We start from the raw sequence: 24,924 nt of genomic DNA on the forward strand, positions 1-24,924 counted from the left end.
TTCCATGGTACACAAAGTGATAACCCCCCAGAAGGTATCAATCCTAAAGTTCCATGGTACACAAGGTGACAATCCCCCCAGAAGGTAAGAATCCTCCAGTTCCATGGTACACAAGGTGACAACCGCCCAGAAGGTATCAATCCTCCAGTTCCATGGTACACAAGGTGACAACCCCCCCAGAAGGTAAGAATCCTCCAGTTCCATGGTACACAAGGTGACAACCCCCACCCCCCAGAAGGTATCAATCCTCCAGTTCCATGGTACACAAGGTGACAACCCCCCTTCCCCCCAGAAGATAAGAATCCTTCAGTTCCATGGTACACAAAATGACAACCCCCCCAGAAGGTAAGAATCCCCCAGTTTCATGGTACACAAGGTGACAACCCCCCAGAAGGTATCAATCCTCCAGTTCCATGGCACACAAAGTGACAACCCCCCCCAGAAGATAAGAATCCTCTAGTTCCATGGTACACAAGGTGACAACCCCCCAGAAAGTAATGCCGCGTACACACGGTCGGACTTTACGGCGGACTTTGCCCGGCGGATTTTTCGACGTACTTTCCGACGGACTTTGTGAATGAACGGACTTGCCTACACACAATCCACCAAAGTCCGTCGAATTCGTACGTGATGACGTACGACCGGACTAAAACAAGGAAGTTCATAGCCAGTAGCCAATAGCTGCCCTAGCGTGCCTTTTTGTCCGTCGAACTAGCATACAGACGAGCGGACTTTTCGACCGGACTCGATTTCAACGGATAAATTTTAAACAAGTTTAAAATCTAAGTCCGTCCAACTTTTGAGAAAACAAAGTCCGCTGGAGCCCACACACATCGAATTGTCCGACGAAATCCAGTCCGCCGGGCAAAGTCCGCCGTAAAGTCCGCTCGTGTGTACGCGGCATAAGAATCCCCCAGTTCCATGGTAGTGGTACACAAGGTGACAACCCCCCAGAAGGTATCAATCCTCCAGTTCCATGGCACACAAGGTAACAACCCACCCGGAAGATAAGAATCCTCCAGTTCCATGGTACACAAGGTGACAACCCCCCCCCAGAAGGTAAGAATCCTCCAGTTCCATGGTACACAAGGTGACAACCCCCCCAGAAGGTATCAATCCCCCAGTTCCATGGTGCACAAGGTGACAACCCCGCCAGAAGGTAAGAATCCTCCAGTTTTTTGGTACACAAGGTGACAACCCCCCCCCCCCCCCCCCAGAAGATACGAATCCCCCAGTTCCATGGTACACAAGGTGACAGCCCCCCAGACGGTATCGATCCTCCAGTTCCATGGCACACAAGGTGACAACCCACCCGGAAGATAAGAATCCTCCAGTTCCATGATACACGAGGTGACAACCCTGCCAGAAGGTAAGAATCCCCCAGTTTCATGATACACAAGGTGACAACCCCCCCACAAGATCTATGTTTCCTTGTATTCTGCTTACCTGTATACTAGCACATGTGAGGATCGATCTACCTGCGTATTCTCAGCTTTATAACATAATATAGACATCTGGATGTTTTTTATTATAATCATTTCATACAGATAATCTCCCTTACTTGTAGATGAAGCAGATCTCCAGCAAAGCACTGTCCTGTGTAGGAATGCGTAGCTCCGCCCACACAGGTAGTCGGATTGTCCTCTATAGCAGGTATCCATCAGGCGGACAATGAATATTTAGTTATGTTAATGAGCTCTCTCTCGCTCTCTCGGTTGCCATGACACAGGGCTCCTTGGTAACAGGGCCTGGGAATGCAGCAAAGCCTGGCCGAGTGTGATCGTGTCTGTACACAGTGATTGCCGGGATCTGATAACGGAGTGGAAGGTAGGGATCGGAGCGGGCTGGGTATGGGATGTATTCATGGGCGATAGTTGGTCACTGTGTGAGTGTGGGGAAGTCTCTGCAGAGAAGTTATAGGCTAAGTACTAATGTATCCATCCATTGTAACTGAGAGGCAGCAGTGAGAAGTCTTCCTGGTCACCTACCTGGACCATGGTTGTGTAGACAGACCCGGAGCTTTCACCTACCTGGACCATGGTTGTGTAGACAGACCCGGAGCTTTCACCTACCTGGACCATGGTTGTGTAGACAGATCCGGAACTGTCACCTACCTGGACCATGGTTGTGTAGACAGACCCGGAGCTTTCACCTACCTGGACCATGGTTGTGTAGACAGATCCGGAACTGTCACCTACCTGGACCATGGTTGTGTAGACAGACCCGGAGCTGTCACCTACCTGGACCATGGTTGTGTAGACAGACCCGGAGCTGTCACCTACCTGGACCATGGTTGTGTAGACAGACCCGGAGCTGTCACCTACCTGGACCATGGTTGTGTAGACAGACCCGGAGCTGTCACTTACCTGGACCATGGTTGTGTAGACAGACCCGGAGCTGTCACTTACCTGGACCATGGTTGTGTAGACAGACCCAGAACTGTCACCTACCTGGACCATGGTTGTGTAGACAGACCCGGAGCTGTCACCTACCTGGACCATGGTTGTGTAGACAGACCCGGAGCTGTCACCTACCTGGACCATGGTTGTGTAGACAGACCCGGAGCTGTCACCTACCTGGACCATGGTTGTTTAGACAGACCCGGAGCTGTCACCTACCTGGACCATGGTTGTTTAGACAGACCCGGAGCTGTCACTTACCTGGACCATGGTTGTGTAGACAGACCCGGAGCTGTCACTTACCTGGACCATGGTTGTGTAGACAGACCCGGAGCTGTCACTTACCTGGACCATGGTTGTGTAGACAGACCCGGAGCTGTCACTTACCTGGACCATGGTTGTGTAGACAGACCCGGAACTGTCACTTACCTGGACCATGGTTGTGTAGACAGACCCGGAGCTGTCACTTACCTGGACCATGGTTGTGTAGACAGACCCGGAGCTGTCACTTACCTGGACCATGGTTGTGTAGACAGACCCGGAGCTGTCACCTACCTGGACCATGGTTGTGTAGACAGACCCGGAGCTGTCACCTACCTGGACCATGGTTGTGTAGACAGACCCGGAGCTGTCACCTACCTGGACCATGGTTGTTTAGACAGACCCGGAGCTGTCACCTACCTGGACCATGGTTGTGTAGACAGACCCGGAGCTGTCACTTGGGTCTTAGGGGGTCCATTCACACATTGCCGCTCTTGCACATCATGTGTAAGACTCCATTTTGCGTTCCGGGATAGTGCGCAGAAAACGCAGGGTTCTGTGCGTGCGTATCGCACATGCGGTTAATGGCACCCCAAATGCAGCATGCAGACGTGCATTGGGTCACGTGTAAAACACACAGGGATCACTGCCAAAAAAAGTGCAGGAGCTACTTTGGCGTGTTTGTCATGCATAGGGCAGCCCATTGCATGAGCCTGGGTTCACACATATGCGATCACAGACATCGCATGTAATTCACACCGCATTGCTGTGCAGATCACATGCAATGTCTGTACAATGCAAAGTCAACCATACAATTTGTATGGCTCAACTCACATTGCATTCGCATGAAAAATGATCCTTACCTAGGTGGATGCTGCATCTGTCCCACGGTGATTCTGTACTGAGAACCGAGCGATCCAACACTGCCGAGAAGAAAGCTGTTGCCTGTCAGTCAGCAGCTCTCCCCTTCTCTGCTCCTCTATGCTCATTGGAGTGCTGAGCTGTGGAGGGGCGGGGAGCGGCCGTCTCAGTGTCTCGCTGAGAGGCTAAAACTACCATCAGTCCAGGCATCTGGCGGATCCAGACTTCTAGAATCGTGATGACGTGGTGCCTGGACTGATCTGTGTGACGTCAGCAGAGGGCGGAATTCAGACCAATCTCTGCTGAAAACGGGTCACAGGAGTGCAAAACGGATTGCACTCCTGTGACCCATAGGAGAAGCCCAGCCAAACAAGCTCAGGCTGGACTTCTTCTACTTCTAAAAAAGGCAGCCATCTTCAGGCACTTGACATACAGTGCCTTGAAAAAGTATTCATACCCCTTGAAATTTTCCACAATTTGTCATGTTACAACCAAAAATGTAAATGTATTTTATTGGGATTTTATATGATAAACTAACACAAAGTGACACATAATTGTGAAGTGGAAGGAAAATGATAAATGGTTTTCTATTTATTTTACAAATAAATATGTGAAAAGTGTGGCGTGCATTTGTATTCAGTCCCCCCCCCCCCCGAGTCAATACTTTGTAGAATCACCTTTCACTGCAATTACAGCTGTAAGTCTTTTTGGGGATGTCTCTACCAGCTTTGCACATCTAGAGAGTGACATTTTGCCCATTCTTCTTTGCAAAATAGCTCAAGCTCTGTCAGATGGTATGGAGAGCGTCCGAGAACAGCAATTTTCAAGTCTTGCCACAGATTCTCAATTGGATTTAGGTCTGGACTTTGACTGGGCCATTCTAACACATGAATATGCTTTGATCTAAACCATTTCATTGTAGCTCTGGCTGTATGTTTAGGATCGTTGTCCTGCTGGAAGGTGAACCTCTGCCCCAGACTCAAGTCTTTTGCAGACTCTAATGCCGTGTACACACGACCGGACTTTCCGGCAGAGAAGGTCCAACGGAATAATTCCGTCGGACATTCCGATCGTGTGTGGGCTTCATCGGACCTTTTCTTCCGAAAATTCTGACGGACCTAGAAATAGAACATGTTTCAAATCTTTCCGACGGACTCAATCCCTATCAGGAAAACCGTTCGTCTGTATGCTAGTCCCATGAACCAAAAACAACGCAAGGGCAGCTAGTGGCTACTGGCTATTGAACTTCCTTTTTCTAGTCCCGTCGTATGTCATTGAGTTCTAAACGAACAGACTTTGGTGTGATCATGTGTAGGCAAGTCCATTTCAATGGAACTCCATTGGAAAGACCCTCGGAGTCTATTCTGAAGGAATGTCCAGTCGTGTGTACACGGCATAACAGGTATTCTTCTAACATTGCCCTGTATTTGGCTCCATCCATCTTCCCATCAACTCTGACCAGCTTCCCTGTCCCTGCTTAAGAAAAGCATCCCCACAACATGATGCTGCCACCACCATGTTTCACGGTGAGTATGGTGTGTTCAGATGTGTAGTGTTAGTTTTCTACCACACATAGCGTTTTGCTTTTAGGCCAAAAAGTGTAATTTTGGTCTCATCTGACCAGAGAACCTTCTTCTACATGTTTGCTGTGTCCCCCACATGGCTTCTCGCAAACTGCAAACAGGACTTCTTATGGCTTTCTTTCAACAATGGCTTTCTTCTTGCCCCTTTTCCATAAAGGCCAGATTTGTGGAGTACACGACTAATAGTTGTCCTGTGGACAGATTCTCCCACCTGAGCTGTGGATCTCTGCAGCTCCTCCAGCGTTACCATGGACCTCTTGGCTGCTTCTCTGATTAATGCTCTCCTTGCCTGGCTTGTCAGTTTAGGTGGACGGCCATGTCTTGGTAGGTTTGCAGTTGTGCCATACTCTTTCCATTTTTGGATGATGGATTGAACAGTGCTCTGTGAGATGTTCAAACCTTGGAATATTTTTTTTTTATATCCTAACCCTGCTTTAAACTGCTCCACAACTTTATTCCTGACCTGTCTGGTGTGTTCCTTGGCCTTCATGATGCTGTTTGTTCTCTAAGGGTTTCTAACAAACCTCTGAGGGCTTCACAGAACAGCTGTATTTATACCGAGATTAAATTACACACAGGTGGACTCTTATTTACTAATTAGGTGACTTCTGAAGGCAATTGATTCCACTCGATTTTATTTAGGGGTATCGGAGTAAAGGGGCTGAATACAAATGCACACCACACTTTTCACATATTTGTAAAACATTTTGAAAACCATTTATCATTTTCCTTCAACTTCACAATTATTTGCCACTTTGTGTTGGTCTATCACATAAAATACATTTACGTTTTTGGCTGTAACATGACATAATGTGGAAAATGCCAAGGGGTATGAATACTTTTCAAGGCACTGTACCTAATGGCATATGGCCAGCCTGATACCCTTCATGTTGATGTTTGGTGAGTTGCTGCTCTTTGACACTCAATGGCTTCCTTGTTAAAATCTGCTGATGTCATGCTATCATGGCAAAACATAAAAAATGCTAGGTTCAGAGAAGACTACATGTGTGCCTTCATTATCATCACTGAATGTGGTAATGTCATGTCAAAAGGCATGCCTCACAAGATCATAGGAGATGCAGCAGTTGTGCCCTGGAGTTAGCTCACCATTCTCAGATGCTGGCTCCTCTAAAGGGGTTGTTTTTTTTTTTTTTTTTTTTAAATAAAAAACATATCATACTTACCTCCACTGTGCAGTTCATTTTGCACAGAGTGGCACTGATCATTGTCTTCTGGGGTCCCCCAACAGCGTTTGCGGCTCCTCCCCACATCGGTAAACCCCCTAGGAGAAGCGACCTCCCCGGGGGTTACCGTACAGGCGTGCTCCCGAGTCAAGCATTTGCATCCATAGACACAGAATGCTGGACTCGGGCCCCGCCCCCCCCCAGCGCCTGGGTCATTGGATGTGATTGACAGCAGCGGGAGCCAATGGCTGCGCTGCTAGAAATCTATCCAATCAAGAGCCAAGAACCCTGACCAGAGAGGTAGAGTGTGTCCCTGGCGTGGGAACGAACGGGCTAATGAATTTGTGCGGCCATCAAGTTTGAGTAATCGGGCATGTTGGAAATATTTTGAAAAACAAACGATTTTCTAATCAGTGTTGGGAGAATCGTGCGAGAAGTGTAAATCGAAAATGAAATGCACATGTGCAAGAAAAGAAATTTCCCAGAAAGAAAAGAAGATTCCCAAGCACAAAAATTCTTTTCTGCAGCAACATGAGGTGAAATTGAAGGCATGGTTGGACGAATTTCAAAATCAATGATGGCACCATCGGATCACAAAACGCACAAAATTTCTGATTCTCAGAAGAAAATTGTTTCGAAATTCGACCATGTATGGCCAACCTTAGGCCCCGTTCACACCTGAGCGTTTTTTTTGTTTGAAGCTTGTAGCTCTATATGCTCAACAAACAAAATCCCATTGATTTTAGTGACCCCTGTTCACATCTGAGTGTTTTGTCACCTGTAGCAAAACGCCTGTCACTCAAAAAAGTACATGACCTTTTTTCATAGGCAGATTGGCCCCATAGGCTTCAATGGGAACACCTGAAAAATGCTCAACATGAGCGTTTTGTTGCATGTTTTCTGGCAAAACAGCAGCTCTCCATCCCTAATCTCTTCCTCCTAGTGCTTTCTATTGGCTAAAATAAAAACACCTGAAGCTTGAATACACATGTAAAATTCTTGTAATATGCTTCTAAAACGCTCGTAATACGCTTGAAAAATTCTCAAATAAAACCACCTGAAAATCGCTCTACTCATGTGTGAACTGGGCCAGAGAGCCCAAATTAAAAAAAAATGACAAAATCCACCCTTGCAGTGAGGCTGGCTTTAGTTGCAGCATATCTGAATTTTTCAGAAATGCATTACAACCCATCTGAAGACAGCATTACAGCCTGAGCTAGGCACATAGAAGACAATTGTAACTGGCATTGATTCCCTGACATAGACTTTAACTTGAAGAGCAATGGCAACATCTTTATTGCAGTTAATTGCACATAATGCCAACACTACTCGATTGTCTCTGTTTGATTGTGAAACGATCCTAGAAGCCCAGACCATCCCCAACTACAAGACTCCTTGAAATGCTACTTACTAAGCCACTCCTTCGTTGCCCGGGCTGTGTGTTTGGGATCATTGTCATGCTGAAAGACCCAGCCACGTATCATCTTCAATGTCCTTGCTGATGGGAGGAGGTTTGCACTCAAAATCTCACAATACATGGCCCCATTCATTCTTTCATGTACTGTCGTCCTGTTCCCTTTGCAGAGACACAGCCCCAAAGCATGATGTTGCCACCCCCATGCTTCACAGTAGGTATGGTGTTCTTTGGTTGCAACTCAGCATTCTCTCTCCTCCAAACACGACAAGTTGTGTTTCTACCAAACAGTTCTGCTTTGGTTTCTTCTGACCATATGACATCCTCCCAATCCACTTCTGGATCATCCAAATGCTCTCTAGCAAACCTCAGATGGGCCCGGACATGTACTGGCTTAAGCAGGAGGACACGTCTGGCACTGCAGGATCTGAGTCCCTGGCGGCGTAGTGTGTTACTGATGGTAGCCTTTGTTACCTTTGTCCCAGCTCTCTGCAGGTCATTCACTAGGTCCCCCCGTGTGGTTCTGGGATTTTTGCTCACCGTTCTTGTGATCATTTTGACCCCACGGGGTGAGATCTTGCGTGGAGCCCCAGACTGAGGGAGATTATCAGTGGTTTTGTATGTCTTCCATTTTCTAATTGTTGCTCCCACAGTTGATTTCTTCACACCAAGCTGCTTGCCTATTGCAGATTCAGTCTTCCCAGACTGGTGCAGGTCTACAATTTTGTTTCTGGTGTCCTTCGACAGCTCTTTGGTCTTCACCATAGTGGAGTTTGGAGTGTGACTGTTTGAGGTTGTGGACAGGTGTCTTTTAGACTGATAACAAGTTCAAACAGGTGCCATTAATACAGGTAATGAGTGGAGGACAGAGGAGCCTCTTGAAGAAGATACAGGTCTGTGAGAGCCAGAAATCTTGCTTGTTTGTAGGTGACCAAATACTTATTTTCCACCATAGTTTGCTAATAAATTCTTTCAAAAATCAGACAATGTGATTGTCTGGATTTGTTTCCACATTTTGTTTCTCATAGTTGAGGTATACCTATGATGACAATTACAGGCCTCTCTCATCTTTTTAAAGTGGAGGGCCACCCTGAAGAAAAAAAATTCACTAAAAATCCTTAACCACTTGAGCCCCGGACCATTATGCTGCCTAAGGACCAGAGGTCTTTTTCCAATTTGGCACTGCGTCGCTTTAACTGCTAATTGCGCGGTTATGCAATGCTGTACCCAAACGAAATTTGCGTCCTTTTCTTCCCACAAATAGAGCTTTCTTTTGATGGTATTTGATCACTTCTGCAGTTTTTATTTTTTGCGCTATAAACGGAAAAAGACCGAAAATTTTGAAAAAAAAATGATATTTTCTACTTTTTGTTATAAAAAAAATCCAATAAACTCAATTTTAGTCATACATTTAGGCCAAAATGTATTCGGCCACATGTCTTTGGTAAAAAAAATGTCAATAAGCGTATATTTATTGGTTTGCGCAAAAGTTATAGCGTCTACAAACTAGGGTACATTTTCTGGAATTTACACAGCTTTTAGTTTATGACTGCCTATGTCATTTCTTGAGGTGCTAAAATGGCAGGGCAGTACAAAACCCCCCCAAATGACCCCATTTTGGAAAGTAGACACCCCAAGGAAATTGCTGATAGGCATGTTGAACCCATTGAATATTTATTTTTTTGTCCCAAGTGATTGAATAATGACAAAAAAAAAAAAAAAAAAAAAATATTTACAAAAAGTTGTCACTAAATGATATATTGCTCACACAGGCCATGGGCCTATGTGGAATTGCACCCCAAAATATATTCAGCTACTTCTCCTGAGTACGGGGATACCACATGTGTGGGACTTTTTGGGAGCCTAGCCGCGTATGGGACCCCGAAAACCAATCACCGCCTTCAGGATTTCTAAGGGTGTAACTTTTTGATTTCACTCTTCACTGCCTATCACAGTTTCGGAGGCCATGGAATGCCCAGGTGGCACAACCCCCCCCCCAAATGACCCCATTTTGGAAAGTAGACACCCCAAGCTATTTGCTGAGAGGCATATTGAGTCCATGGAATATTTTATATTTTGACACAAGTTGCGGGAAAGTGACACTTTTTTTTTTTTTTTTTTTTTTTTTGCACAAAGTTGTCACTAAATGATATATTGCTCACACAGGCCATGGGCCTATGTGGAATTGCACCCCAAAATACATTTAGCTGCTTCTCCTGAGTATGGGGATACCACATGTGTGGGACTTTTTGGGAGCCTAGCCGCGTACGGGGCCCCGAAAACCAATCACCGCCTTCAGCGTTTTTAAGGGCGTGAATTTTTGATTTTACTCTTCACTGCCTAACACCGTTTCGGAGGCCATGGAATGCCCAGGTGGCACAAACCCCCCCCAAATGACCCCATTTTGGAAAGTAGACACCCCAAGCTATTTGCTGAGAGGCATGGTGAGTATTTTGCAGCTCTCATTTGTTTTTGAAAATGAAGAAAGACAAGAAAAAACTTTTTTTTTTTTTCTTTTTTCAAATTTCAAAACTTTGTGACAAAAAGTGAGGTCTGCAAAATACTCACTATACCTCTCAGCAAATAGCTTGGGGTGTCTACTTTCCAAAATGGGGTCATTTGGGGGGGTTTTGTGCCACCTGGGCATTCCATGGCCTCCGAAACTGTGATAGGCAGTGAAGAGTGAAATCAAAAATTCACGCCCCTTAGAAAGCCTGAAGGCGGTGCTTGGTTTTCGGGGTCCCGTACACGGCTAGGCTCCCAAAAAGTCTCACACATATGGTATCCCCGTACTCAGGAGAAGCAGCAGAATGTATTTTGGGGTGTAATTTCACATATTCCCATGGCATGTTTGAGCAATATATCATTTAGTGACAACTTTGTGCAAAAAAAAAAAAAAAAAAAAAAAAAATTTGTCTCTTTCCCGCAACTTGTGTCACAATATAAAATATTCCATGGACTCGACATGCCTCTCAGCAAATAGCTTGGGGTGTCTACTTTCCAAAATGGGGTCATTTGGGGGGGTTTTGAACTGTCCTGGCATTTTATGCACAACATTTAGAAGCTTATGTCACACATCACCCACTCTTCTAACCACTTGAAGACAAAGCCCTTTCTGACACTTATTTTTTACATGAAAAAGTTTTTTTTTTTTTGCAAGAAAATTACTTTGAACCCCCAAACATTATATATTTTTTTAAAGCAAATGCCCTACAGATTAAAATGGTGGGTGTTTCATTTTTTTTTTTCACACAGTATTTGCGCAGCGATTTTTCAAACGCATTTTTTGGGGAAAAAACACACTTTTTTAAATTTTAATGCACTAAAACACACTATATTGCCCAAATGTTTGATGAAATAAAAAAGATGATCTTAGACCGAGTACATGGATACCAAACATGACATGCTTTACAATTGCGCACAAACGTGCAGTGGCAACAAAATAAATACATTTTTAAAAGCCTTTAAAAGCCTTTACAGGTTACCACTTTAGATCTACAGAGGAGGTCTACTGCAAAAATTACTGCCCTCGATCTGACCTTCGCGGCGATACCTCACATGCATGGTGCAATTGCTGTTTACGTTTGACGACAGACCGCCGCTTGCGTTCGCCTTAGCGCAAGAGCAGGGGGCGACAGGGGTGCTTTTTTTTTTTTTTTTTTTTTCTTTATTATTTTTTTGCTTTTTTATCTTATTTTTAAACTGTTCCTTTCATTTTTTTTTTTTTTAAATCATTTTTATTGTTATCTCGGGGAATGTAAATATCCCCTATGATAGCAATAGGTAGTGACAGGTACTCTTTTTTGAAAAAATTGGGGTCTATTAGACCCTAGATCTCTCCTCTGCCCTCAAAGCATCTGACCACACCAAGATCGGTGTGATAAAATGCTTCCCCAATTTCCCAATGGCGCTATTTACATCCGGCGAAATCTAAGTCATAAAATGCTCGTAGCTTCCGGTTTCTTAGGCCATAGAGATGTTTGGAGCCACTCTTGTCTCTGATCAGCTCTATGGTCAGCTGGCTGAATCACCGGCTGCATTCTCAGGTTCCCTGTTGAGACAGGAGAGCCAGAGAAAAACACAGAAGACGGTGGGGGGGGGGGGGCATTCCCTCCCACGGCTTGTAAAGGCAGTCTAGAGGCTAATTAGCCGCTAGGATTGCTTTTACATGAAAGCCGACCGCTGGCTGAAAAGAATGATACCAAGATGATACCTAAACCTGCAGGCATCATTCTGGTATAACCACTCAAAGTTGTGAATGGCGTACCTGAAGACAAAAAAATGGTTAACAATAAAGCACAGTAAACAATAAAGTATAAATAATTACATACCTGAAAAACAAACATGATAAAACATAATAACAATAACAATAACAATAACAATAAAACACTGCAGAATAGAATACAGTAAAAAAAGAGCAGAACAATAGAGAGAGAGAATAGAGAGAGAGAACAATAAAACGACAACTATTTTTTTTTATTTTATATATATATTTTTTTTTTTTTACACTTTTTTTGTAACTAACTTTTATAACTGTAACCGGTTCCAGGTTCGGGTCTCTCAAAATGCGATGGCATCTTGGGAGACCCTGTGAAAGTGTGCCTAGTCTGTGCAATGCTGTACCCTACGCTAATACTCAACTAGTGTATGGTAGCGTTCAAAACATTCACCAATGCAAAGACCAGGATTGTCAGGACAGAAGGGACAATAATAGCGGGTGTCACGCCTATATCCGCGTTTGCTGCAGACACAACATCTTTTTGGGGGGGGTTCGTTGGGTAGGGGTACTCGGGAGCACATAAAAATGCCTCTCATGCAGCCGACTGCATTTCGTTGGGGGATGTGAATGGGGGAAGTACGGGCGCTGCAGAAGTGGTGGGTTCCCAATTAGGATTGGCGAATGCAGCAGGAAGGGCACTATGGGCACGACGGGCCTGTGTTTGTCTTTTTGGTGGCAGCGGGACACTACTTGTGCTTGTCACCTCACCAGCTTGAACTGCACTTATGGGACTCGCCACGTCACCAAGTGTTACTGCAGTGCTGGTTTGACTACGACCGGGGTGTACTAGGCCGCTGGTGCTTGCCAGTTCAATAAAAAGCTTCCAAAAAAACTGTTAGCGATCGCAGGGATCAGGCCTGACTCTGCGAACGCTGCAGTTATGCGTTTAGTGTTTTGTAAGTGACAGTGATCGATCGATACTGCACTTGGGTGGGCTGGACTGGGCCGGGCGGAGGGGCAAAACGCAGGTGCTAGCAGGTATCTGGGTTGATCCCACTAACACTGCGTTTTTGGGAACCCTAAACTGCTGGGGACGCTAGTATAGATCTGATCTGATCGGATCAGATATTGATCCGTTCAGATACTATACCACTAAAGGAGGCGTATGCTGCGTGCGTGGGTGTTAGTGGTACTGGCGCTAACCTGACGCTGCCTGGGGCCGGTGCTTGCTAGTTCACCAAAATGCTACCAAAAAAACTGTTAGCGATCGCAGGGATCAGGCCTGACTCTGCGAACGCTGCAGTTATGCGTTTAGTGCCTTGTAAGTGTCAGTGATCGATCGATACTGCACTTGGGTGGGCTGGGCTGGGCCGGGCGGAGGGGCAAAACGCAGGTGCTAGCAGGTATCTGGGCTGATCCCGCTAACACTGTGTTTTTGGGAACCCTAAACTGCTGGGGACGCTAGTATAGATCTGATCGGATCAGATATTGATCCGATCAGATACTATACCACTAAGGGAGGTGTACGGTGCGTGCGTGGGTGTTAGCGGTACTGGCGCTAACCTGACGCTGCCTGGTGCTTGCTTGCCAGTTCACCAAAATGCTACCAAAAAAACTGTTAGCGATCGCAGGGATCAGGCCTGACTCTGTGAACGCTGCAGTTATGCGTTTAGTGTTTTGTAAGTGACAGTGATCGATCGATACTGCACTTGGGTGGGCTGGGCGGAGGGGCAAAACGCAGGTGCTAGCGGGTATCTGGGCTGATCCCGCTAACACTGTGTTTTTGGGAACCCTAAACTGCTGGGGACGCTAGTATAGATCTGATCAGATCAGATATTGATCCGATCAGATACTATACCACTAAGGGAGGCGCATGCTGCGTGCGTGGGTGTTCGCGGTACTGGCGCTAATCTGACGCTGCCTGGGGCGACGCATATCACCGCCGGGCGATCGGGGGGCTAAACCTTTATTAGGTAATAAACGGCGGGTGCCCTGACACTATAAAAAATAAACGAACTAACCTGCGTCACCCGTAACGGTTATACGGTGATCAGTGGTGAAAGGGTTAACTAGGGGGCAATCAAGGGGTTAAAACATTTATTAGGTAGTATATGGGGGTCCCTGTCACTATAAAACGCTGACGGCGAACCTAAATATTTACCTCACTAACTAGCGTCACCAGCGACACTAATACAGCGATCAGAAAAATGATCGCTTAGCAACACTGGTGACAGGGGGTGATCAAGGGGTTAAAACTTTATTAGGGGGGGTTAGGGGGGTACCCTAGACCTAAAGGGGGGTAATACTAACTGTCCCAACACTGTAACTGTCACAAACTGACACTATGCAGTAATCAGAAAAAAAAAAAAAAAAAACCTGCTGGTGTCAGTTTGTGACAGGGGGGGGGGGTGATTGGGGGGGGATCGGGGGGCGATCGGGGGGGGGATCGGGGTGTTTTGTATGCCTGGCATGTTCTACTGTGTGTGTGTGTGTTGTGCACTCACATTGATGTCTTCTCCCCTCGGCGCTGGAACGGAAAATACCGAGCCGAGGGGAGATGACATCATTTCCTTTGCTGCTGTTTAGCATACAGCAGCAAAGGAGTGTTCCCATTGGCCGGCGGCGATCGCGAGGGGGGGGCCACGAACGGATGGCCTCCCCCTCATCTCGGATCGCCGGGGAACAGAACGGGACCGCTTCGGGCACCGGGGGGGGGTCCGATCGGACCCCCCACCCGCGAGAGGCAAATCACGTACATGTACGTGATTTTGCCTGCCCGTGCCGCCTTGCCGACGTAAATCGGCGTTAGGCGGTCCTTAAGTGGTTAAAAAAATTAAAAATAAACATTTGAAAAAAAGAAAAAAATTTAAACTTACCTAAACCCTTGTTGCTAGGCAGTCTTCCTAATCTGCCTCTTCCTTTTCCGCGGTGTGTTCTTCTCCTTGGTGAGCGGCCCAGTTGTCTTCTGGGAACTGTGTGTGTTCCCAGAACACCACTGGGCCATTCACAGAGCGCCACGCTGCTCGCGCGTGCGCAGTAGGAAACTGGCAGTGAAGGCGCAAGGCTCCACTGCCTGTTTCCCTTACCCAGGAAGGCAGTGCTGGGACCCGAGAGCCGAGGGACGGGTCGGCCTCGGGAGGCCGATATCGCGGGCACCCAGGACAGGTAAGTACTTATTTAAAGTCAGCAGCTACAGTGTTTGTAGCTGCTGACTTTTAATTTTTTTTTTTTTAAGGCCGGAATCCCGCTTTAAGTGGGAGAACTTGCACAATTGGTGGCTGACTAAATACTTTTTTGCCCCACTGTAGAATGCATGAAGGTAAAAAAAAATCAGCCTTTACAACCACTTTAAGAGGGGTGCACTGTGATGTAAGGGAGGGTAGGGAGCTCTTGACATCTGATGTCTCCATGCTGGTCTGCACCTGCCCTTCACAGCTTAAAGTAATTGCAAATGATCATCTTGTAAAAAAAAAACAGTTTAAATAGAAATGAAAGGCAAAACATTTTTGTATAGCTATAAAAAACATTATCAATACCTTTTCCCCCTTTCTGTTCAGTTCTTAGCTGCACAAGAGCCGGGGGGGGGGGCAAGCAGCAGTACACTGAATGGCTGTGCAGCGGGGAGCGGGGGGTGGAGGTTGTCAGGACAGGACAAGTCTGATCATTGGACATGAGCATGCTGAGTACCCAGAAGAGCTAGAGAGCTGACCATAATGTGCTCTCCTGCTTAGTGTGGTCAGTTTTTTTTATAGGAGAGCAAGGGGACTAGCGGGAACACCAGGTATTTCACACAAGGGAAGCAATACAAAGTGAACAGGAGACTTTCTCATACATTTACACGGTACAGTAGGCACATATCAGGAATATGAAGTGTTGGGGTAACGAATAGGTGCGTTTGTGATTCAATTTTTGATGTGTTTTGCGGTTCTTATTTTATCACTGTATATAGCTGCTTGCTAAACTGGGGGGCCGGGAAGCCGGCCACCGCATCCTTAGCAACCGATGAGTCATCAGCTGTCAGCAGGGTAAAAAAAAAAAAAATTTGCAAAAAAACGGTGTGGGGTTCCCCCCCAATTCCATACCAGGCCCTTTGGATCTGGGGGGGAGTTCCCCCCCGAACCATACCATGCCCCATGCCCTCAACATGGAGGGGGATGGGAGTTTTGGGGCAGGGGGGTGCTCTGCGCCCCCCACCCCAAAGCACCTTGCCCCTATGTTGACAAGGACAAGGGCCTCTTCCCGTCAACCCTTGCCCGGTGGTTGTCGAGGTCTGCAGGCGGGGGGCTTATTGGAATCTGGAAGCCCCCTTTAACAGTGGGACCCCCAGATCCCGGCCCCCCACCCTATTTGAATGGGTATCGGGTACATCGTGCCCCTACCCATTCACCAAAAAAGCAGTGAAAAGTAAAAAAAAAACAAGAGACAGATTTTGACAAGTTCCTTTATTAGTAAAATAGCTCTGAGTCGCCGTCTCTCCCGATGTTGTCTCTCCCGGTGCCCTCGCCTTCTTATGCCGCCGCTTTCTCCCCATGCTGTCATCTCCCGGTGTCGTCGTCGCCTTCTTCCTCCTTCCCGCATCATCACCGCCGTCTTCTTCTTCCTCGCTGGTTACCCGCTAAAAAACAAAAAAAGCTGGTCTTCTCGCGAAGCTGTGTTCCTCCGTTGTTATGTTCCACGCTGTCTGGTGCCTCTTATATAGACATGGGGCGTGGCCATCCAATGAGGATGCCTGGAGAGCTCGCCTCTTCTGACATGTGACGTCACAAGGGGCAGGCTCTACGAGTGACGTCATTGGATGGCCACACCCCATGCCTATATAAGAGGCGCCAGACAGCGGGGAACATAACAACGGAGGAACACAGCTTTGCGACAAGACCAGCTTTTTTTTTTTTATTAGCGGGTAACCGGTGACGGCGAGGAAGAAGAAGGCGACGTTGACAACGAGAGGAGGAGGAAGAAGGCAACAACAACACCGGAGGATGACAACACGGGGAAAAAACGGTGGCGGAAGAAGGCGAGGGCACCGGGAGAGATGACATCGGGAGAGACGGAGGCTCAGAGCTATTTTACTAATAAAGGAATTGTCAAAAATTAGCTCTTGTTTTTTTTTTTTACTTTTCACTGCTTTTTTCATGAATGGGTAGGGGTACGATGTAACCGATACCCATTCACATAGGGTGGGGGGCCAGGATCTGGGGGCCCCCTTGGGCAAAGGTTGTCGGGGGGCAAGGTGCTTTGGGGTGGGGGGCGCAGAGCACCCCCTGCCCCTAAACACCCATCCCCCCATGCTGAGGTCATGCTGCCTGGTATGGTTCAGGAGGGGGGCGCTCGCTTGTCCCCTCCCTTTCCTGACCTGCTGGGCAGCATGCTCAGATAAGGGTCTGGTATGGATTTTGGGGGGGACCCCACGCCGTTTTCTTTTACATTTTGGTGTAGGGCCTGGTATGGACCTGGAGGGGGAACCCCACACCGTTTTCTTTGCAAATTTTTTGGCTGCAATTTTTATTTTATTTTTCCAATCAGCTTTCGGCGGGAACCCCGCTGACAGCTCATCGGTTGTTAGGGACACGGCAGCCGGCTTCCCGGCCCCTCCTTAGCAACCAGCTTTATACAGTGTGTTTTACAGTGCATTTAAAGAGAAAATAAAAAAAACGGAAAACTCAAAATGCATGAAAAATGCATGCAAAAGCACATAAAAACCGCTGGTTTAAAAAAGCAAAATGCACTGAAAAACATACCTAAAAAACCCATCAAATGCAGCCACATAGGTGTGAACCTAGACTAAAACCAGTAGTAATTGAATGCAGAGGTAATTATTTCATATGATAAAGAGTAGGTACATTTATATAGTCTGTGAAGTTTGGGGGTAAGTGTAGCACCTGCTAGCCACACAGTCCAGACCAAATATTTCCATTTCAGGGCTTGTTGGCCCACTTTTATTAAAGAAAAGTTAAATACACTTCCAGAAACATAAATCAAAGGGTTTCCCTAGCAGGGGATTTTCACCATCAACACCAAACAACGATAGATTCAGCCTCCTGGCTTACACATACAGTCATGCTGCTCAGGTCTTCCACTTCAGCCCTTTGTCCGTTTCTCACAGACCATCTTTATACACACTCTGTGAGATCGGGAAATGTCTCACTGCCTGTGATTAGCGCAGCACCGTGCCGACTTCCTGGCGGGCTCTGCACGTGGTCTGTGCGAACACGCCGGAGCTCATCCTTACTCCTTACTGCTTTGGCTCCCCCCCGTGGATCCCTCCTGACTGTCATGGTTATGCAGTAATCTTTCTCTGTCAGCTTACCTTCTCCTCATGTGTTCAGACTAAGAGGCCAGCCACTTACACCTGGCTGGTTTTATAACCTCTCCTCTAAGCATGGCCCCACCCTAGGCCCTATCAGGGAACCCTATATTAACCTGTGCACTGCAAGCCAGCCAGCCAATCACCTTGTGTAACCAGATCGATATTCGCTTTCAGGAGAGTGCCCTGGAAAAAAGACGCCGGCACTCCCTATTCCTTAGGCAGCCTGAGCTCCCAGTCCCTTCTCTTCGATCCGAGGAGCACCCCCTGTCCGCTGAGGAACCTATGCAGCTGGTCTGGACCAAGTTGTCTCCTGAAGAATGCGCTAGGCGCAGAACTCTGGGTCTGTGCCTCTATTGTGGGGCCAAAGGTCATATTCGTGACACTTGTTCTCTTCGTCTGTAAAAACGCTCGGGGCTAATATATCTGGAAGGTGGAGTATTAGACCCTGAAATATCACCTTCACCTTCTTGTCTTCTTCTTTCTGTGTTCCTTCATGTTGGCTCTTCCTCTCGTTCAGTCTTGGCACATCTGGATTCTGGAGCCGCTGGCAATTTCATGGATTGGGAGGCTGCATCTTCCATGAGACTTACCCTTTTGCCCCTTTTAACGCCATTGGTGGTCTTGGCGATTGATGGCACTGTTCTCCCAGGGGGTCCTATCCACTTCCAGACCCTCCATGTTAAGATGTCGGTAGGGACACTCCACCAGGAGTGGATATCCTTCCTTGTCTTACCTAAGGCTTTATCTCCTATCATATTAGGTCTTCCTTGGTTACGGTTCCATTCTCCACACATTGACGGGGCTGCTGGACGGATCCTGGCTTGGGGTTCCTCCTGTTCCTCTTCCTGCCTACTCAAGGTTACCCCAAAAGATAAACTTCCTGTTGCCACCATCCCATTATCTTCTGCTCTTCCCGCTGCATATAGCGATTTCTGGAATGTCTTCTGCAATAGTCAGGCTGAGGCACTCTCTGGGTCATGTGGTACTCTGGATGAGGAGCCCCCCTGTGAAATTGAGCCGATCTTTCACTCCAGTTTGCATGGTCATTTACCTTTGCCTGTTCCTAGACTCCCTTGGACGCACTCCCTCGCTGACTCGTCCACCAGTTCCACAGTCGCTACACCCTCTGATGCGATTCTGATGGTCGCTACACCTGGCAATGCTGTTTAGTCGACCTCTGCACCAGTTCAGCCTATGCCCAGTGAAGCTATCCAGCTTGACTTCTGTGACACATCACTTTCTAACCAACCTGGTCTCAGGGATCCACTGAGTTCTGCCCAGTCTGATGATCCTGTGCTGGATGTCCAGCTCATCTTTAAGGGTCTGGGGGACCCTGCTCAGACTCCTGATGGTCTTCTTAAGCCTTTACCCATTCCTAAGAAGCCTTTAGCCCTCAATAAGTCCTCTCGCCCTCTCCCTACCTCGGTTTCGGTCTCTGAGGATAATCTTAAGTACGAGGTTAGTCAAGTTCTGGATTCCTGGCGCCGTAGAGGCATTCTTCAGTACCTCGTACATTGGGAAGGGTTTGGTCCTGAGGAGAGGTCTTGGATCACTGCATCTGAGATCTTTGCGCCTCATGTGTTGAGGAGGTTTCGTCTGGAGTTTCCCTTTAAGCCAGGGCCCAGGCGGGGGAGGGGGAGGTCTCATAAGAGGGGGGGGTACTGTCATGGTTATGCAGTAATCTTTCTCTGTCAGCTTACCTTCTGCTCATGTGTTCAAACTAAGAGGCCAGCCACTCACACCTGGCTGGTTTTATAACCTCTCCTCTAAGCATGGCCCCACCCCAGGCCCTATCAGGGAACCCTATATTAACCTGTGCACTGCAAGCCAGCAGTGCTGATCAACCATTGTGTTAGCTTTCGTGTGTACTTGCTGTGTTTCCTGTGCTTCGTCTGATTCCAGTTGCCGACTTTGGCCTGTTCACGACTTTCCCTATCTGCTTGTGACCCTGACCTTTGGCGTGTTATGTTTATCCTTGTCTGCTAGTCACCCTGACATTTGGCTTATCCCTTACTTTCCTTGTTGTTCCAGCCTGCTGCCTCCTTCCTTATCTCCTGTAGTCTACTGTGAGCGTGAGCTGTGAGACCCTGGGGGCCACGACCTGGAGCCAGACTGCAGCTCAGTCCATCCTCACCAATAGAGGCTCTGGTGAACACCTGCTGGCTCTTAGACTCCGCGCCCTGGGGAATCTATGCTCTAGCTCCCAGTAGGATCTGTGTTAGTAATCCAGTAGACCTGCTTCCTGAACCTCCCAGGGTTCAATCTGCAGCAGTCAGTCCTAGGGTCCACCACCTAGCGGTGTTCTTCCGACTCCTACAGAGTGCATCTGTCATCTGGTCTCAGGTGACTTGACACTGACCTCATGCTTGGGTCTCTGGCTTTCACAGTGCACACCTGCACTCTATGGCTTCTCCCTTGCACGCAGGGGCGTAACTAGAAATAGCAGGGCCCCATAGCAAAATGTTGTATGTGGCCCCCCTGCAAACAGCCCCCCCCACAGCTGCCCTAGTGTCAATGCAGCGTGACCTGTGCCCAATGCAGCGTGACCTGTGCCCAATGCAGCGTGACCCGTGCCCCATGCAGCTTGACCCGTGCCCCATACAGCGTGACCCGTGCCCAATACAGCGTGACCCGTGCCCAATACAGCGTGACCTGTGCCCCATACAGCGTGACCTGTGCCCAATACAGCGTGACCTGTGCCCCATACAGCGTGACCTGTGCCCAATGCAGCGTGACCTGTGCCCCATGCAGCGTGACCTGTGCCCCATACAGCGTGACCTGTGCCCCATACAGCGTGACCTGTGCCCAATACAGCGTGACCTGTGCCCAATACAGCGTGACCTGTACCCAATACAGCGTGACCTGTGCCCCATACAGCGTGACCTGTGCCCCATACAGCGTGACCTGTGCCCCATACAGCGTGACCTGTGCCCCATACAGCGTGACCTGTGCCACATACAGCGTGACCTGTGCCCAATACAGCGTGACCTGTGCCCCATACAGTGTGACCTGTGCCACATACAGCGTGACCTGTGCCACATACAGCGTGACCTGTGCCCAATACAGCGTGACCTGTGCCCAATACAGCGTGACCTGTGCCCAATACAGCGTGACCTGTGCCCCATACAGCGTGACCTGTGCCCAATACAGCGTGACCTGTGCCCAATGCAGCGTGACCTGTGCCCCATACTGCCTGGTCTGCCTGTGCCCCATACAGCGTGACCTGTGCCCCATACTGCCTGGTCTGCCTGTGCCCCATACACCCTCACCTATGCAGAGGAAGAGGCAAGCCACCCGGATCAGCAGAGAGCGGGATTGCCCGCTGTAATAGCTTTCATTTGAATTTCCTGTCTTCCCGGGGCTCATCGTCACATAGCCCCACCTCTTGGCCCGACGCCTTTGATGACATCACATGTCCCGCATTGGATCGGCGTTCTGTCTATCAAAGGCACCGGGCCAAGAGGTGGAGCTATGTGACGTGAGCCCCGGGAACACTGGAAGTTCTAATGAAAGCTCTTACATCGGGCAATTCAGCTCTCTGCTGATACGGACAGCTCGCCTCTTCCTTTCCTCTCTCTTTCCCTGACTGGGAGACTGTGCCGGCAGTGCTCTTATCCTCACTGGGCCCCACTCGGCTGGGGGCCCCATAGCGCCCGCATGGGTCGCTATGGTGGTAGTTACGCCCCTGCTTGCACGCCTGGACTCCTCGGGAGGGTGGAGCCCAGAACCATGATCAAGTGTCTACAAAAAGACCAGCACACACCTGACCAATTATTGTGTTGGCAGTCCTGAAAATCTGGACCCAGGATTGGAGACTTCCTCCCACTCGGATCGCTAAGAAATCCATGGGCTCCAGGTCCCAACGTGGACTTTTCTGGTACAATATTATTTTTTTATTTGACATGTAAAGGGAAACCAGATGACAAATTCCCACGCAGGGGATATAAATGTGAAACAAACATAATACAGAAGTTCATGCAAAAACAAAGAAAAATATGCAATAAGATATAGATAATGGATTAACCGTGACCCTCAGGTCGGGGCTGGGGGTCAAGGCGGAGTGCCTGAGCCTGCAGACTTAGGGGCTGAGGTAGGCAAGAGGAGGGGAACTGTCCACAATAATGGGGAGAATAAAACCAAACTAGGCACGGGGCAAACTAAAAAAGAAAAACAAAGGAAAAATCCCACCCACAACAGGGGGGTTTTGGGAGAGCAGAGCGACTGGCAAGGGAATGGAAAAGGGTAGAAGGAGAGGCAAAGAGGAGGTAGGAAAAGGAAGTTCCCCCAGGCTGGGGATAGGGTCACGTTAGTTTGAGAGGCCTAGGCTGGTTGGTTGTAGAGCAGGGAATGCATAGGACCACCACGGGGCCCATACTTTGAGGAATTTAGCATGGGAGTTGTGAAGGATACTGGTAATTTTTTCATAGCTCATGAGGGCCGTCAAGGTGTTCCTCATCTCCGAAGATGATTTGTGGAAGAGGGTAGACAGGAGTCCAAAGATTCTTGACCAAAATCCCACGAGGCGGGGGCAGGACCCCCATATGTGTGTTTCATCTCCTCGCTGACCAAACACCCCAAAAGTATCTATCATGTAGGATGGGTTTGATTTGGCGATGCAGGCTGGGACCCAGTACCAGTGTAGGAGGACCTTATATGCTGCCTCCAATGTGGCTGTGTTAAAGGAGCACTTTGCTATGCTTGACCAAGCATTACTCCTGTATGCAAGGTCGATGGGGGACAGGTCTCATTCCCATTTAAGCGCATAGAAGAGGGAGGTAGAGGTGCTGTTGGCAAAGAGTGAGGAGTAAATCATGGCGATGATACCCAGACAGTGCAGGCAGGTGTGTTTGAAGGCGGTCATTTGATATGGGAAGGTGTCATAATGCTGAACGGAGGTTATCCAGTGTCGCAGCTGAAAATAATGGAAGAATTCGGCTGGAGGAGCTTCGTGGGTCTCTTCGATCAGGGACCATGTGGGGAAAGTGCGAGAACCCAGAAAATGACGAACCCATGAGAATCCATGGGCATGCCACCACGAGAATACATGTAGTTGTTCTAAGCCAGGAACGGAGACATGAGCTTGCCGGTTTACTGTACTGAGTCCCATAATTTCAGAATATGTGTCATGAGGGGGCTGACAGAACGAGGTGGCAGTTTAGGGGGTAGCCACAGTAAGGTGGAGATAGGGATCGGCACGCAGTTAGACACCTCCAGGAGAACCCAGAGGGGGATGTCAGACGTCGCATGGAGCACCATCGTGGACTTTTCTAAGCAATGAGGAAACTGAAAAGCCAGTTTCCTCCCAATTAAGCAAACCCCCTGGAGCCCCTCAACCTGCCTGGTTGAGAATCCTGTGTCAACATCACCCTGACAGGGTAGCACAATGCCACAAGTCTTACAGATACAACCTTTGAGGGCAACCATAATGCTAATGCAGCCCGCAATTGAGTTGTAATTGAGTTTGACACCCCTGATCTAAAGTGTTAGGGGCGGGGGTGGGTAGGAGGAATAGCGGCAATTTCACTTTTGAGGTCCACTTTAAGTGAAGGCATGACAATAGACTCAAATTCAATATGTCAGTTTGGGTGGGAATTAGTGCTTCATACTAATTCACAGTAAAGCTCCTAATGGGGTATACACATTAGGGATATACAGTATTCAGCAAATATGAACAGAATTAATGACTGTAAAGAGTTAACTCCTTAAAGAATTGGTTCATGAACAATTAAGTACTTTCTCTAATGAGTTTTTCATCCCGCACTTGAAACTTACATTTGTGTTTTGCTTTTTAATCATCGGGTAACATAGAGAACTAGACAAGAATAAACACATTACCATTTGAAAGCACATATGCAGGATTTATTGTAAGCACTGAAATGAGGGGGACGTAATGTAACTACCAGAGATGTGAAAAACATCTGCGCAGATCAGCCCAGCTAGCTAGTGAATTTACAGGTTTTATAGAGCGCTGGATAGACGTTTCCTGTTCATGTTTCATCTACAAAGTATACTGAGCGTATTCTGAAATCAGTGCATATTATGGTGTTGGTTGTTGGCAGGATATGGCGCACGTCTAGTGAGGATTTCAGGCTGTAATTTTTACTAAGGAATCTTGTTAAAAATGGAACTTCAGTCTACCGTAAAGCAGGGTATTGTTTTAAAATGAGAATCCATTAAAATCATTAAATCATTGACTGAAATCAGTTAATGTTTTTGTATCCTTACCTTGCAATATGGCAGAAGCAGTACATAGTGCGTATATAGTAACTGTCTTTAGATCAGCTTCTCTCAACCTTTTACCCCAGAGAAACCCTTGAAATTATGTTTATGTCTCAAGGAAGTCTATTGAGGGTCATTGGGAAGAATGCCCCCTTACAGGGGTGGTCATAATGACACCCTTGCAGTCTTGTCGCCAAGTAAGGTACTCAGCCAATGTTGGACCTGGAACTATGCAGGCACCATCAGATGGAAAGTCAGTTGGCCACAACTCAAGGGAACCCCTGGCTATTCCTGGAGGGACCCTAGGCTTCCATGAAACCTTGGTTGAGAATGGCTACTTTTGACACTGTTCTTGTGTTTTTGAACATTTAGCTCATATTGTTTTATGTTTTTTTCATTCCTTGGCCCTAAAGAAGGGGGAGTGCTGAGCCCCCGAAACACGTTGCATTTTCTGATCACTGTATTGTGAAAAATAAA

The 24,924-nt window shown here is 47.7% G+C and overlaps 1 protein-coding gene across 1 annotated transcript in view; it reads left to right on the forward strand.

Annotated features, from left to right (window-relative positions):
• Nucleotides 1-1,690: 1,690 nt before the first annotated feature.
• LRRC56 (leucine rich repeat containing 56) overlaps nucleotides 1,691-24,924 on the forward strand; it is a 167,607-nt gene continuing 144,373 nt past the window's right edge. The window contains exon 1 of the mRNA XM_073604907.1: nucleotides 1,691-1,827. The gene's annotated coding sequence lies outside the window, so the exon portion shown is untranslated. The remainder of the gene's footprint in view (nucleotides 1,828-24,924) is intronic.

This window comes from Aquarana catesbeiana, linkage group LG11 (genome assembly GCF_042186555.1).
Source record: "Aquarana catesbeiana isolate 2022-GZ linkage group LG11, ASM4218655v1, whole genome shotgun sequence".
In the NCBI taxonomy this organism is placed as follows: domain Eukaryota; kingdom Metazoa; phylum Chordata; class Amphibia; order Anura; family Ranidae; genus Aquarana; species Aquarana catesbeiana.